The sequence below is a fragment of the Heterocephalus glaber genome, unplaced genomic scaffold (assembly GCF_053883595.1).
Source record: "Heterocephalus glaber isolate CG9 unplaced genomic scaffold, H.glaber_assembly_v1.0 deba00001472, whole genome shotgun sequence".
NCBI classification, from domain to species: domain Eukaryota; kingdom Metazoa; phylum Chordata; class Mammalia; order Rodentia; family Bathyergidae; genus Heterocephalus; species Heterocephalus glaber.
The window spans coordinates 7,152,253-7,167,364 of record NW_028258315.1 but is presented as its reverse complement, the minus strand read 5'-3'; the positions used below and the strand labels follow the sequence as shown (position 1 = coordinate 7,167,364).

General features: G+C 46.1%; 1 long non-coding RNA gene across 5 annotated transcripts in view; it reads left to right on the top strand.

The window, feature by feature from the left end:
* LOC147826173 (uncharacterized) overlaps window positions 1-15,112 on the top strand; it is a 58,914-nt gene that overhangs the window by 4,883 nt on the left and 38,919 nt on the right. The window lies entirely within an intron of this gene.

Here is a 15,112-nt window from a genome sequence, read left to right as displayed (position 1 = left end):
CTGGGTTCAATCCCCAGTATCTAGGGAAAAAAAGGTATTTGAGGAAATTTGAATACTGATCAGATATTAAAGAATATTAAGGAATTATGTTACTGGCTCAAGTATTGGTGGATTTGTGATTATATATATATTTGTTTATTTTATTTTCTTCCCATGTGATTATATTTTTTAAAAGAGTTCTTATGTCTTAGATATACAGTGAAATACTTGCATGGGAAATACTATAGTGTCTGGTATTAAAATAATCCAGTTCTTTTGTGGGTGGAGGAAATGAATATAAATGAACTATGATGCCATATGAAAACAATGAGTGGTAGATATTTAAGGACTCATAACACCATTATGTCTACTTTGGTGTATCTTTAAAATTTTCCAAAATAAAAGGGTTTTTTTTTTTGAGGAGGGCTATTTCAAACAAAAAGAATGTCCTTTCATTTTAGATATGTGCAAAAAAGTGTATGCTGCTATTTATTTTAGGGAGCTAATGTTCTTTCTTGCTCAGGAATATTATGTTACCCCCAAAGCCACGTCATCATGGAATCTATAGCATTAGTAAGGGCTCTTTGTGGCCAAGAAGAGTTGGTGTTATTGTTTTTTTCTAAGATTTATAGAGCTGGCTTTTAATACTCTATTCTTTTTTTTTTTTTTTTGGTACCAGGGATTGAACTCAGGTCCTTGCGGTTGCGCAGCATGCGGCGAAACCACTGAGCTAAATCCCCGGCCCCTCTATTCTTAATTGTATGGGTAATATATTTAAAACATACGTGGCAGCTACAATTCTCGTTCTATTTTGAGCAACTTTGGATGCCCCTCTTCTGTGCGTATAAGGTATATGTACATCTGGTAACTATCAAAATATCACAAAACCACCACAGTGACTGTGGCTAATTTCTTTTTCTGATACTGTGGATCGAACTCAGGACCTTGTGGTTGCAAGGCAGGCATGGTGCCACTGAGCTAAATCCTTGGCCCACTGTGGCTAATTTAAGGGATAGACACCACTGAGGGTACAAGCAAGCTCACTATCACTCAGTAATACTAAGTTAGCATCCTTCAGTTTTGCAGAGAGCTGGGAATCCGGGACATGGGTGGGATTTCCAAGCACATAGCAAAGAAACTAAGTGCGGGATGAGATCAATTTCATGTGCTTGGATGTTCAGGGGAAAGCATTTGAAATCTATGCTGGCTTAATTTGCAGAAGACACATTAAGCACCTCTTCCTGCTTTCACATCATGTTTTTGCTCGAAGCCAGTGGTTCCCAGTTGGTGGCTAAAGACTTAAAAGGAAGAAAGTTTGATTTTGGCTCATGGTTTCTGAGGTTTCAGTGCATGGTTGCCTGGCCTATTGCTTTGGGCCTGTTGCAGCACAGAACATCATGGTAGGGTGTGTGGCAGAGGAGATGGTACAACTTGTGGCAGCCAGGAAGTGAGAGACAAGAAAGGTGGTGGCCCCCATAGCTCCTTCAAGGGAACATCCCCAGTGATTTAGCTTCTCTCCACTAGGCCTCGCTTCTTAAAGGCTTTACACCTCCTGTGAGCATCACAGATTGGGAACCAAGCCTTCAACGTAGGGGCCTTTGAGAGACAGTCAAAATCCAAACTATCACAATGACATAAGAGATAAAATGGCTCCAGGGCTAATTCTATGCACTTGTCAAATTTGTTTCAGCATTTGTCTATCAGAACTGGAAGCTGTAACAACAGTGCTTTGTCATGCCTTTTTTGTGTTTGTGTAGTGCTAGGGATGGGACATAGGGTCTCACGCATGGCAGGCCAGTGCTCCAACACTGAGTGCCATGTCCAGCCCCTTTCCATCTTGATAGCTCCCTAATAGTCAGCCGTTCATCTTCGTGTGTATTTGCAGCAAGTTCTGTAACCAGGATACTGAGGAACAGCTGTACTCCCTTTAGGGCCCTAACCTGAGAAAAGTTTTCACAATCTCTGCACATAGCAAACCTGAAATACTCACAATCTAGATCCCTGCTGGAACTTTTCACAATAGTGGAAACTTAAAATTGGGTGGTTCTTGTCAGAAAAGCAGATCTTCAGGGTATCTTGGAAGGTTCTTATTCCAGAATGCATTTTCACTGTAAATTCTCGAATTGCTCTTTATAATTCTCCCATTAGCCAGGCATATTTAAAAGGGACTTTAGCCTTGGATTATTACAGCAAGCAAGCAAGCAAGCAAGCAGATGGCGTTATTGCTGAATGAGGTTCCAGTGTGAAGGATGATATGCTGAGCTCCTGAATCATAATTGGAGGTGGGATTAGTCGAAGAGGCTTGTTTATTAGCAAATCTTCTCTCTTCATTTTATTTATTCTCCAATAATTATTTGCCACTTGCTAAGCCTTTACTTTGCACCTGGCATTTTATGCTAATCTTCACAACAATCCCATAAGGCAAATATCATTCTTCTATTTTACAGAAGAGGAATCTGTCACTTAAAGAGATTAAATAATTGGACTGAGGTCACTCGGCCAGTAAGTGGCAGAATTAGGATTTGAACACAGGTCTGTGTCCCCAAAGCCTTAGCCAGCAGAGATGAGGCCTCCCCTTCCTTGTGGATCTTTTTTTTTTTTGGTATCGGGGATCGAACTCAGGTCCCTTCTGGATCTTAAACATCCAGTTATTCTTATCTTTGGAAAGGTAGGAACTGCTTCAAACTAAACGGAAACAATGGCAGCTGCTTCCTTAGCCACCATCATTAGTCACCTCTTGCTTCATTTCCCTGTGAGTAGTAGGTTAGTAAGTGGCTTAACCACTACCAAGATCATCCGCACATTCGCTGCACAGATGGCTGGGGCTGGATGGGACTTAACCTAATTATTCTGGCCTTTTCACTCTGAGAAACACTCATCATCATCAGAAAGCTGAGACTTTGAAAGACTGTTTTAGATCTCACCACCCTAATGAGAGCAATTTTGGAGGCAAATAAGTCTCCAACTTTCCTATAGAAAGGGAGATGGTTTGTTTATTATTTGTCTAAGGAGAAGCCAGTGGAGAGGAAGTTGCACACAATGGCTGTTAAGTTAACAAATGCCACATGGAAGTTGGAGAGGGCCGCTGTCTGACACACATGGTGGCTGCAGAGTGGAGCATCTTCTGGCTGGAGGCTCCCCTCCCCCGGCCTCTTTTGCATGCTTTGATGGGAGCTCACCTCTCACTTCCTATTGTCTTCAGGGCCCTGAGCATTTTACCATCTGCTGATGACTTTAACTGGTCATTTTCTTCTCTCTTTCTCTCTCTCTGTCTCACAGGTGCTAGGCAAATGCTCTACCCCTGAGCCACACCACCAGCCTGTACTGCTCATTTGGAGATGAAGATGAAACCTTCCTAACCTCCCCTCCTTTAAATCCTAAAGAATTGTCTGCTAGAAATAATCCTCGCCCTCCTCATGCCTATAATCCAAGCACTAGGGAGGCTGAGGCAGGAGGATTACAGCAAGTGTGAGGCCAGCCTGGACTATATAGTGGGATCCTGTCTCAAAAGACAAACAAAAAACAAACACAAAAGCCAAATGTAGGCAGCAGGAGGGCTGCTATATTCTGAGTGCTCCTTCGTGTCATAAATCGTCCCTGCTGGTTTGGCAGAGAGAGAAGAGGAAGCCATTTATATCTGGGAGTTGGGAGGAAGGGGCGTGTCTCAGCCAGGTCAGAAGCTGCGGTTTCTGGGTCCGACAAGCAGTGAAGCGGCAGAGCCCAGAGCTTGTGCTACGTGTCAGGCAGCCAGCACTGCTGCAGGCCCCAGGGGCACAGGGGACAGCCGAGGACCAGAGCACCGAAGCACTGCCTCTTAAAGCAGCTCTCGGCTGCCCCTCAGTCAAACCGAGACTGCAGGCTTTGTGGGAGTAGCTGGGGACACAGCGTGAAGTTAGGTGCAGGGAACCAGCCACCTGATGGTGGGGAAGGCAGTAGCCAGAGTCTGCCGTTTATTAGACCACAGACACGAACAAAGGCTTTCGGTCACCCTGGACTTCACCTGCCTCCCAGAGTGTTGTTGGCTCTCAGCTCTGCCTGGTGGAAAGAGCTCAGTTTCTAATCGTCAGTCCTCTAATTAAAGAACTTGCTGTGCTGTTGGATTGCCCCCTGCCTGCTTGGCTAGCTGGGCCCACGGTGACAGCGATTACCCTGTACCTCTGAATTTCATGTCCAATAAAAAGCAGTATTTTGCATCGTAAACTCAGCTGCCAGAGATGGTTTCTTGTGACAACTGTTCTTCCCCGACCGGGCAGCTTCGATGTTTCTCAGCTGCGCATCGCTTTGCTAACACTCCCCATGTCCCAGGTAGCAGGCTCAAATGGGTCTCAAAATAGACCAGGAGCACAGGGCTGATAAGATCCCAGTGGGCAGAAGGTAATGTTACACCATGTATGACAAAACCTCCAGACAGTCGTGGCCGCCCTTTGCTCCGGAATCTGGCTCCGCTGTATTAAACAGAGGAAAGTCCTCACGCAGTGTATGCCCTTTCCTCAGAGTTGGTTAAACTTCCACCCAGCTTTGCAAGTGTCACATAAGCAGTTTGCGGCCTTTTCTTTCTTTTCCTTTTTTTTTTTTCTTTAGAGGGCCGGATGGCCAAACAAATGTTCTGGTGGCCATTTAAGCAGAGCGAAATTCTTTGCTGGAACACGTGCCAGGATTTTGACAATGCCTGGCGCACTTTGGGAGTCTTTGGTACACAGCGCAGCACAATTAGATTGTGGAGCTCCTGGGACAAAGAGAGCCGCTAATTTGTGTGGCCGGTGCCTGTGAAAAGGGAGCCGGGGACGGTCCCTCAAAGGAGAGAACGAAGGGCACCAGTGCTAATGGGCTTTGCAGGTGCAGGGAGGGGAACGCCCCATCGGGGAAGAAATTTCAGTTTCTGCTGACCCGGATGCCTGATGTCAGGATACCTTGCCCCTAGCCCCTTGCCAACATGACCCAGATCCTGCACCTTCTCTCCTGGAAAGCTGCCTCTCTACGCTACAAAACTGCAGCCACAGACCCCAGTGGGCGAGGAAGGGAATGGACTCAAATATTTATAGAGGAAACCAGGAAGTGAGGAGGTGCAGCCGGGCCTTCCTGGTGGGGCTGCTGACTCACACTGCCATCCTTAAGGCCATTTCCTTCATTTCTTTGTACCTCAGTTCCTCAGCTCAATGAAGGATGAAAATGGAATCCCCCCAAAGGCTCTGGAACACCTAATTCATGTTTCCGCCCTCATTGAGATAACTGGGGTTACTGCATAGCATCATTACCCGGGAGACTGCATCTTTATTGTCAATGCCAAGCATCCATCTGAGCATACACAAGAGCTTTCTTTGTAGTCATCTCTCTGACTGTCCACTCTGGTGACCCCCGCCCCCTTTGATTCTTTTCCACAGTGACTTCAAGTTAGGTCATTTTGCACGGAGTTCTACTTCTACAGGGAGGAGGCTTCAATTTCTCTTTGCTCATTTCAGAACCTGTTAGCTCATAAATCTTGTCACAGGGTTGACTGGATGGGATCCTGCTAGCTGTGGCACTTTAGGTCACAACTCCGGGTAGCCTTTTATGGAATGTATGGTCTCCCTTTGTACTTAGTTTTCTGTCCCCTTCGCAGTGTTGACTTCATTGTTTGGCGGGGTGAATACATCACTTCCTCTTTGGGGGTCTGTGTTTTGTATCCTGCTGGGTTTGAAATGTCATGTAATTTGTTGGGTTTTGCTAGTTTGTGTTGGGGGTTTGTTTGTTTTTTGGTGTTGCCAAATTCTCACTGGCCACCAGAGCCCCTTCCACTTTGACCTCCTGATGAATGATGCCTTCGCTGAGAGATAGGCTTTAACTGCTCTCTTGGTTCTGTTGCCCATGAAGGGAGTTTCCCCAGCAAGGACAAAAAAAGCCAACAAAACCCCACAAGTCTGTTATCTTTTTTTCCTGCTGTGTGGTCAGGTTGCTCTGTTGCTGGGCTCATTATCTGGCTGAAAACTCAGCTTCCTATCAGACCACACCTCTCGTGGAATAGGTGGAGATGGGAGGGTCTGGGAGAGACCCACAGGCTGAGGAGCTGTGATGTAAAGGGAAAGATTTCGGATGGCGCCTGGGATGTACTGGTGCTCATCTTCATAATACTCAAAGCGTAATATGATTATGTGTCACCACAGAACCATTCCCTGAGTTCTTACTTTGGGCTCATCACCAAGCCCAGGGATCCCAGGGCCTCTCTAGTTCTTGGTGGTGAGTTCTCTTTTCTTCCTTATTTTATAGATGTTAGAATGGAGACAAAGTAGAGTGGAGGGTAGTTCACTTGAAACTCGGGGATCAGTTGGATAGCTCTCTCAGTGGAGTTCTCTCCTATTTCTCTAAGAAGTTGTTCTTGTGTTCCGGAAGAGCATGGAGGATGGTGGGGGGAGAAGCCTGTTGTCGATGCCCGGTGTATTCCACATTTTCATGTCCATGTGACCCTGCCTCTGGGCTGTCTTAGTGAACTCTGATGCACTCAGGGAATACTTTGGGCCATTCTGCTAATCCAGGGAGGGGTGCTTGCTGAGAAAGCATTTTTAGGGGGTGACACAAGTAGCTGAGTAGCTCTCCCTTCATCTGTTTATAAAGAAAAAAATTGTCTCTCTAGTATGTCTAAAACTATTAAGATTGCTTTGTAGGCCCCAAATGAGCATCTCTGAAATTAACACCCTGGTCAAGGATTTGGGCAATGTCCTTGTTGCTATATTTTAGGGACTCACACAACTTCTTATTTGACTTCTCAGCATCATTTGTTGCTGTCAACAAATGATGAGCAAATCCATTGTCTTGGTTTCTGATTTTCTTCCCATTACTCTGGGCAATGCTTTGCTAGTTTCTTCAGATTTGGTGGTCGCCCAACTCTCCTTGTGCCAGAGCGCTCTCGTTTTCAGAGGTCTCCTTCACTTTGGGGGTTCAGTTGGCAGCATGTAAGTGGCTTCTGTTTCTTCAGATGAGATCTTTCTTCCTGGACCTTAAACCCGACAGGTCCGATATGTAACGTACTCTCTTTACCTCATACCCTCTTCTCTCTGTCTGTGAAGAGCATCAGCCAGAGGCCTTGGCATTATCCCAGATCCCTCCCATTCTCTTCTCTATGACAGCCACTCCAGCGTGGCTATCAGAACCTGAGTCCTTTTGTTTCTCTTCATCCCACTACCACTGCCTCAGCTCAGGGCACATTCACTGTCTTCACCCTCTCATTTCTCCAGTTGCACATGCTACTTCGTGCTTACATAGTCTTTAGTACATACTAATCCATTGGCTTAGGCTACCTTTTCTCTCCTCATATTCGTTCACCTGACTAATTCCTGCTTGTTTTTTAGGTCTAAAGCTTAGATATATTACTTAGGGACACACTACACTGTGACCTCTCACACTGGGCTGGGTGATACCCCTCTACACTCTCCCTTCAGCCTCCCGCTCCTTGATATCTCACTCTTATTCCTATTAAAGTATTAATTAGTTTTGTCTGTATTGTCTAATAGACTGAGCTCTATGAGGGCATGGACAGAAATACTTTCTATCCCACTATATCCCCAGAGCTTTGCAAATGGTTGGACAGAGGCCTCTGTTTTATCCTCAGACTTGCTTGCTTAAGACAGCATGCATTCACAACCCATTCCATGGGTTGGGAGCAGCTTCACTGGGACGGTTCTCTCACCATGTGACAGCTGAGATGGCAGCCAGGGCTGCCATGGTCTGAAATCTTGACTGGGCTAGAGGATCCTCTTCCAAGATGGTGCATGCATACGGCTATTGGCAGGACCTTAGCTACTTACTGCCGTGTGGGCTTCTCCAAATGTCTTCTCCAGAGTCCTCACATCATGGCAGCTGGTTTCTCCGAGGTGGGGAGATCCATGAGGAAGAGCAAAGAGGAAACTGCTACCTTTATGCCCTAATCTCTCTTGGACCATTTTGCTGGGGTGGGGGTGGGGATACTGACATTTTGAATTCAATAGAAATACTAAATACAGCTCACTCTTAATGAAAAGGGAATCAAGCTCCACATTTTTTTTCTTTCTTTTCTTTTTTCTTTTTTGGTACCAGGGATCGAACTCAGGTCCTTGTGGTTTCGATACAGGCAGCGGAACCCTGAGCTAAATCCCCGGCCCCTCAAGCTCCGCATTTTGAAGAGCAGAGTATCAAGAACTTGTCAACACACTTTAAAATGTCACAGGACTGGAGTGAAATGAGAATGTGTTGAATAAATGCGCCAATATTAGACTCCCCCAGTCATGGATTTATCTGGATATTTACTGGGCACCTACCACCTCAGAATTTCCCCTGGAGGAGACGGTTCAAAGTTCCCTTGGGAGTGGAAATATAAAACATAAAAACTGAGATGCTTCTGGTCCTTCATCTCTCAAACACCGAAGGGTCACTCTACTCCATCTAGTCCTTGTCACTGCTGGCCCCAGCCCATCCTAATCTCTGCTCTAATATCACCCATTGCCACCCTGTTTCTTTCTGATCTCTCTCAAGCTTGTAATAACAGCTCTTCCTTGTTCTTGGTTCTGAAAGTATATTTTGGAGGCATTTTCATGATTGGCTCACCTTTCCTCAGACTGCCAGCTCATGGGAGACCAGGCTGAAGTGCTGCATGTTTGGTGCAGAACTTTGCACCGGTGTGGCTGCAGAAGTGCTGCCAACCGTGTTGGTGTGGCTCCTCATGCCCATGGGTGTGTGCACTTGATGGTAGCTTTGGTTTGTGCAGCACAGGGAACTGCAGCTGCTGCCACTGCCTGGAGAGCTGGAGAGCCCCTTAAGGTCCCCTTCTCGCTCCTGCTCCGGTCCCACAGGTCCAGGGTGAAGGATCAGATCCTGGACTTCCCTTCCCTTCCTGAGGTCAGGCTGCTCACCTCAGACATAGCCCTTTTTACCTTTTCGAATCCTTTGCAAAGACTGCCTCCTATCATCCCCCAGCAATCCCTTAAGAGCCGGGCAGGGGTGGGGGTGCGGGCGGAGAAGACCCAGAGAAGCCAGACATGAGGCTTCTGGAAGGCCAGAATGGAAGAACTAGAAAAAAGCTTTAGGGCCCTGGTCAAACATCTTCAGCTCTTCCTTCATTTCACTCAAGGGCCTGGACAAGCTAGTGGCAAGCAACAGAAGTAGGTCTTGAGATCAAGTCAGTCTTCTGATTCCTGCTCACCATATACTCCAGAGAGGCAGGAGGGCCTAGGAGTTAAGGATCGGGCTCTGCAGTGAGGCTGTCTGGGCTCATAGCTTAGTTCTGCTCCATTCGAGACTCTTTAGGCCTCAGTTCTACATCTGAAAAATGAGAATAAGACCTTACCTTGTAGGATTGTTATGAGGGTTACAGGAGATAACCCACAGCATACAATGGCCTGGCATAAAATGTGTACTTAATACATATTAATACTTACTCTCTTATCTCTACCCATATTTTATAGGAAGGATGATGGGCAAATAGAAGAGTTTCTTTACTACCGCTGCCAGTAGAGGACCTTTGTTTTCCTGTTTTGTTTTTTTTTGGTCCCGGGGATCGAACTTGGGTCCTTGCGCTTGCGCAGCAGGCAGGGAAACCACTGAGCTAAATCCCTGGCTCGCCTGTTTTTGTATTCTAAACAAGCAACCCTCAATGTCTTTTTTGTGGTGTACAGTATACTTTTGGGTCTCCTGAAGTAGAAAGCTAGCCAGAAGCGGTTCTGACAGCTGAAGATTAAGGTGTGTGTGTGTGCATGTGTGTGTACAATTTGCTTGATGTTTTTACAAAGTTCCTTATCATTAGCTTTTGTTAAGAGATTGTTGGTGAAGAAACTCTATCACATGAATGATTGGGGATTCTTGCTTGTAGTGAGAGAGAAAGAGGGAAAGAGGGAGAGAGAGAGAGTAAAAGGAGCGGGCCTGTTCTCTTCAACTATTTTGATTAGGAGAAAATGGAGAAGGGAATTATTGTTTTAGATGGATATTGGCATCTGAGTAAGGAACTGCAGGCAAAAAGCAACTATTTTCTAATTTTCTGAAGTTTCTTTTTCATTTTTTTTTTGCTTAAATTCTTTTATTGGTACACTTTAGATATATAATACATTTACATTTATCATTGGGTACTTGTACCTGTACATGATGGATCTTGGTTCTTAGTTTTTCCCCATTCCCTGTCCACCCTTCCCTATTTACAAAGACTTTGTTTCCATTTTTTCCTTTTCTCATAATTTTTCCTTTTCCTTCTTTCCTTTTCCTTTCCCCTCCCACTTCCCCTACCCGTTTGGACTTTTTCTTCCTATTTCAAATTATGAATTATTCATTTTAATCCTTATTTACACTTTTAGTTTCTCTTTTTCATGTTTTGTTTGATTTAACGCCCACCTTCCTTGGGTAATATTCTATTATCTATCTATCTATCTACCTATCTATCTGAGATTGAACTAAGGCCTTCACAATGAACTAAAACCCAGGCCCTTTTTAATTTTTTATTGTAAGACAAGGTATTGCCAAGTTATTAAATTACCCAAGCTGGGCCCGAACTTGTGACCCTCCTGCTTCAGGGTGCTGGGATCCCAGGCATGCACTGCTACATCTGGTTGGGTGATATTATTTTAAAAATTAAAACGAACTAAGAATAATTTCAGAGCTAAGGGTGTAGTTCAGTGGTAGAAGACCTGCTTAGCATGAGCTGGGGCCTGGGTTTGATACCCAGAAGAAAAAAAAAGAATAGATTTGAGACTTGATCCATGTCACAGTTTGCTGATATGATTGAAATCATGGTGCACATTCCATGCAGCCCAAGAGTCCCTGAGTGACTTTGCTGGGTGTCTAAAGGTTTCACCTTGACCAAGGGAATCTTGTTTCCTTAGTGTGACCTCCAAGGCCCTTTCTTTTGCTTTGTTATTTGCCAAAGCACTGGTGATTTGTTTTGCTTGGTTTTAATTTTTCCAGGGAAAAATATTCCCTTCGATAACTCCCTGTAGCTTCTTTATAGGCTATAATGGAGTACAACTTTCTACACAACTGTAGTAGCTGTGGCTTACATTTCGCTAGACCCGCTTCTCCCCACACAGGTGACCGAGGCAGAACCTTCGGACCAAGTCTGTGTAGCAGACGAGACAGTTAGGGGAACTCAGATATCTTTATTTAACCCCAATTCCAGTTTCATTTTGTTAAGAAAACTTGTAGATGGAGAGAGGAAGGTGGGATGCTGATTTGGGTTTCTGCTTTTATTTTTTTGTTTTTTGAGACAAGGTCTTGCTATGTAGCCCAGGCTGGCCTTGCACTCCTTTTACCTCAGCCTCCTGGGTGCTGGGGTTGCAGGCATGTGCCACTTCCCCTGGCTTTGAGTTTCTGCTTTTAAAACGCTGAGGTGATCTTCTGCCTCCTTCCCCTTTGTCACTTGGCAGTGTTTTCTCTTTTGCAAGGTAGCATAACCTCACTTTCGTTCCCGCTGAAGGCTGGAATATTCCCTTTTGTCCACTAAATGTCCTCCAGCAAAGGCAAGGACCTGTGTTCTCGAAAACCGAAGTGTGCCTTAGGAAGGAGTTATTTTGCAAATCCCACTGAATCATTTTTGCTGTGCACTGCTAGTTTTTGCCTTCTGTTTTGCTTTTGTCAATGCCTAGTCTGGATTCTAGGAATCAGACTGATTTAGTGAACGGCGGGTTTTAAGAGAGCAGCAGGATCCAGGGCCTGAGGCTTGGGTGGGGCACCTCACCACGTGGAAGGAAAGTGGGTGCAAAGAGGATCCTGAGCGCCCTCTCGGAGGTTTGCACCCGATTTGCTCCTCCCTATCGGAAGGCACTGATGGCAACGGTTCAGTTTGTTTTCAGCTCACCCCCCTTAAAGGATTCTCAGTCTTGATTCTTCTGCTCTGCACTCGATTGTGTTTTCCCTTTTACTTCCTGCCGCCTGTTGCAGCCCCAGCTCTTCTTTTGCAGATAGGGCCGCCGAGAGGAAGTGCACACGCAGCCAGAGGGAAGCACTCAGGAAGCCTCGGCCCAGAGCTGGAGCGCTTGGGATTCAAGGTCATGGCTCCACTTCTCGCTCGCCACCGACAGCCCATCGAAAGGCCCTGCGGGAGGAATATTTTGCATCGCTGTGGGCAAAAAACTCGAAACCAGCTGTCAACCCAGCGGGTGTGTTCGCTGGTCAGCACTGTTGAGCGCAACTCTGCCTGGTGTTAGGAAGAAAAGTGGTGGCCGCTTTCGAGTCCCCAGGGCTGGTGGTTGACAGGGAGAAGCGCACAGGATGTTGTCACCCAGGATCACTAAAGTCACGCACATGTTACACCGGGCTCAGAGACTTTTACAGGAGCAAAGCAACTGCTTTTCAATAATCAGGGCCTGTCAGGAAGACATCTTCCTTGCTGCCGAGGCCCTCTTCTTCCTATCCTGGTGTTTGTGCGCCCCTCTCCCCGCCAAACTCATCTTTTCCAGGGTGTTTTCATCCCCTGGGTGTGAATTAAGTGCTTTACAAGAACATCTTAGTGGAGTGGATGAAAGATCAGCAGCCTTAGCTCTATCTAGTTTTGAATTGGACTTCTACCCCCCTAGCTTTGTGGTTATTGGATGTTTGTCTTCCTTCCTTCTTTTCTCTCTCCCTCCCTCCCTTGTTCTTTCCCTCTGTCCTCCTTCCCTCCCTTTGGCCCTTCCTTCTTTCCTTTCTTTTCAGTCAGTGTTTTGCTAGGTTGCCCAAACTGGCCTTCAAATCCTGGGCTTCAGAGATCTTCTTGTCTCAGCCTCCAGTAGCTTCGACTGCAAGTATCCACTGCCACACCCTGCTTGGTACAGTTCTTCACCTCTGAGAGCCTCAGTTCCTTAATTTTTAAAAACTGAATGTGTGATTTATTATATCTAACATTGGTCTGTAGGCTGAGTCCCCTACTTCTTGACACGGGCCTAACAATAGGTTCCTCTCAAGACTGTCATGGCGAGTGGATGAACGAGAAATGAGAATACAGCCCAGGGGCCCCAGCAGGTTCTGAGGATAAACACTTTCCTTTCTCTTTGTAGTTATTGTATCTGGACTCAGAGTGGGCCCCATTAACATAATAAAGGGTGTTGCAAACTAATTTTCTTTTAAGGGCTTTAGAAGAACTCTCTGAGAAACTACTGGTGAATGGCTTGGCAAAGAAAAATAAATAAATGCAGAAAACCAACTATTTCTTTGGTCTGTACATCTTTTATCTGATACATGGCAGAGAAACAGGGAAAGAGAACACAGAGTTTTCAGTGTTCTCTCCTGGTCTATGAGAGTGAAATGCAGGAAATGGTCATTTCTGAAGGACGCACACTGTGGCCTGGTACAGCTTGTCCGGTTGACAGGAGTATGAGGTTTAGTGAGGGGTGCACGCGAGCCCTGTGGCAGTGGCTCCTGGGGTGTCCTGTGCCCTCACTTCACTCGGAGCTGCTCGCTTGGCTGAGCTCTTGCGCCGCTTCCTCGATGTGGGCCTTTAGGACTGCAGTGTTGCCCCGAGGACAGGACGCTCAGCCACGAGGCATTGACCTTGGCCTTCTCTCCAGCTCGCTCGGGCTCCTCCTCCCCCTGGATTATCTTGGGGACACGAAGCTCCTCTTTGGACTTGACCCTCAAACCCCTTCCCAAGGGCGCTCTTTGGGGTGTGCAGGCAACACTGTAGGTAGAGAGGAGCTCACCTAGGGGGTAAGGTTGGGATTGGAATGAGGTACAGGGCTCCCACTGTGATCTCTCTCAGAACATGGTGGCCCCACCCTGGGAGACACCCTGTTCCTCACACCTGGCCTTGACAAGGCAGACTCTGGGACCCATCATCTGGTGCACACACTTATCCTTCTCCTCCTGCTCCAGAGACCAGACTCTCCCTCCCTGCCAGCCATTGCAGAGGGCTCCTCTCTGAGCTGCTCTCTCCTCAGGCTGGAAGAAGGCCAGACCTCGGCCAGGGACCGCCTTGGCCTGGCACCACCTTGAAAGTGGACACACAGGGAGTGGTGGGTCGGGCGGGAGGCAGGTGGGGTGCCCATTCATGGCCCCATCTTCACTCACTGCGCTCTTCTCTGGGGTGAGGGCTGCGCTGGTTTTAATGAGGAGCTCACAGTCGGGGGGACCTTGACGTGTGGCCAACAATCCATCATGGGATGCTCCATGCTTGGAGTCAGACACACGTGGATAAGATGTCCAAGGGGATAGAAAGGTCACATTCCATGAGAAGAGGGCCCCGGAAGACTGAGAAGGGAATTCACATCTCCTTTCTTTCTTTTTTGGCACACGGGCTTCCACCCAGGGCACTGCACATGCTAGACAAGTGCTCTAGTGCTGAGCCACGGCCAGATTTATTTTTTATTTTGAGGCAGATTCTCACTAAGTTGCCTAGGGTGGCTTTGAACTTGTGCCTCAGCCTCCTTGAACTACAGACACCCATACCACACCCAGCAGGTGAAAATTCATTTGTTTTTTGGTGAATCAAATACTTTTTGAAAGATACTAAGAAATTATTTAATCTAAGGGCTGGCGATTTAGCTCAGTGGTTTCACTGCCTGCTGTGCAAGTGCAAGGACCGGAGTTCAATCCCCGGTACCAAAAAACCCCCACCCAAACTATTTAATCTAGTCTCATTATGAAAGTAATAGCCACTTTATAAAATGACCTTTTCATTATTTAATAATCTCTTTTAATATGATGATTTTAATCTTTCTTCATCAATGGGAAATAATCTAGCATAATTTATTTTTCTCCCAGATTCCTCTCTATCCTGTCTTAGAATTTCTGTAAGGTAGCTGGATCCATGAATCATATCTTCATGTCTTTAAATGTCTAGCTCATATCTTAAATCTCTTAATCTTTTGAACTTCATTTTGGGTAAACCAGCCCAGTGCTCCATTTAACACATTCATTCTTTGTGAATGATTTTCTATGATTCATTCCATCAGTAGAGTTTTCATTCAGCAATTAGGTCTTCATTTTCCTGTAACGTTAATAGCTTTTTCTTTGCATCCAGTCCTCCATGGATTTAGCATCCTTGCACGTTCCTCTCGGGACACTAATTATGCTTAATTTAAAGCTCTTCTCTCTTTCCTGTAGTACTTATTTCCCCAGGGTCTCATTTCTTCAGCGCATTGAGTTTAGTGTCTGCCATTTGTCTGCTGGTTTTCTCAAATGTGTGGTGGTCCTGGCTGTACCTCATGTGTCAGGCTGTACATAGTGAGGG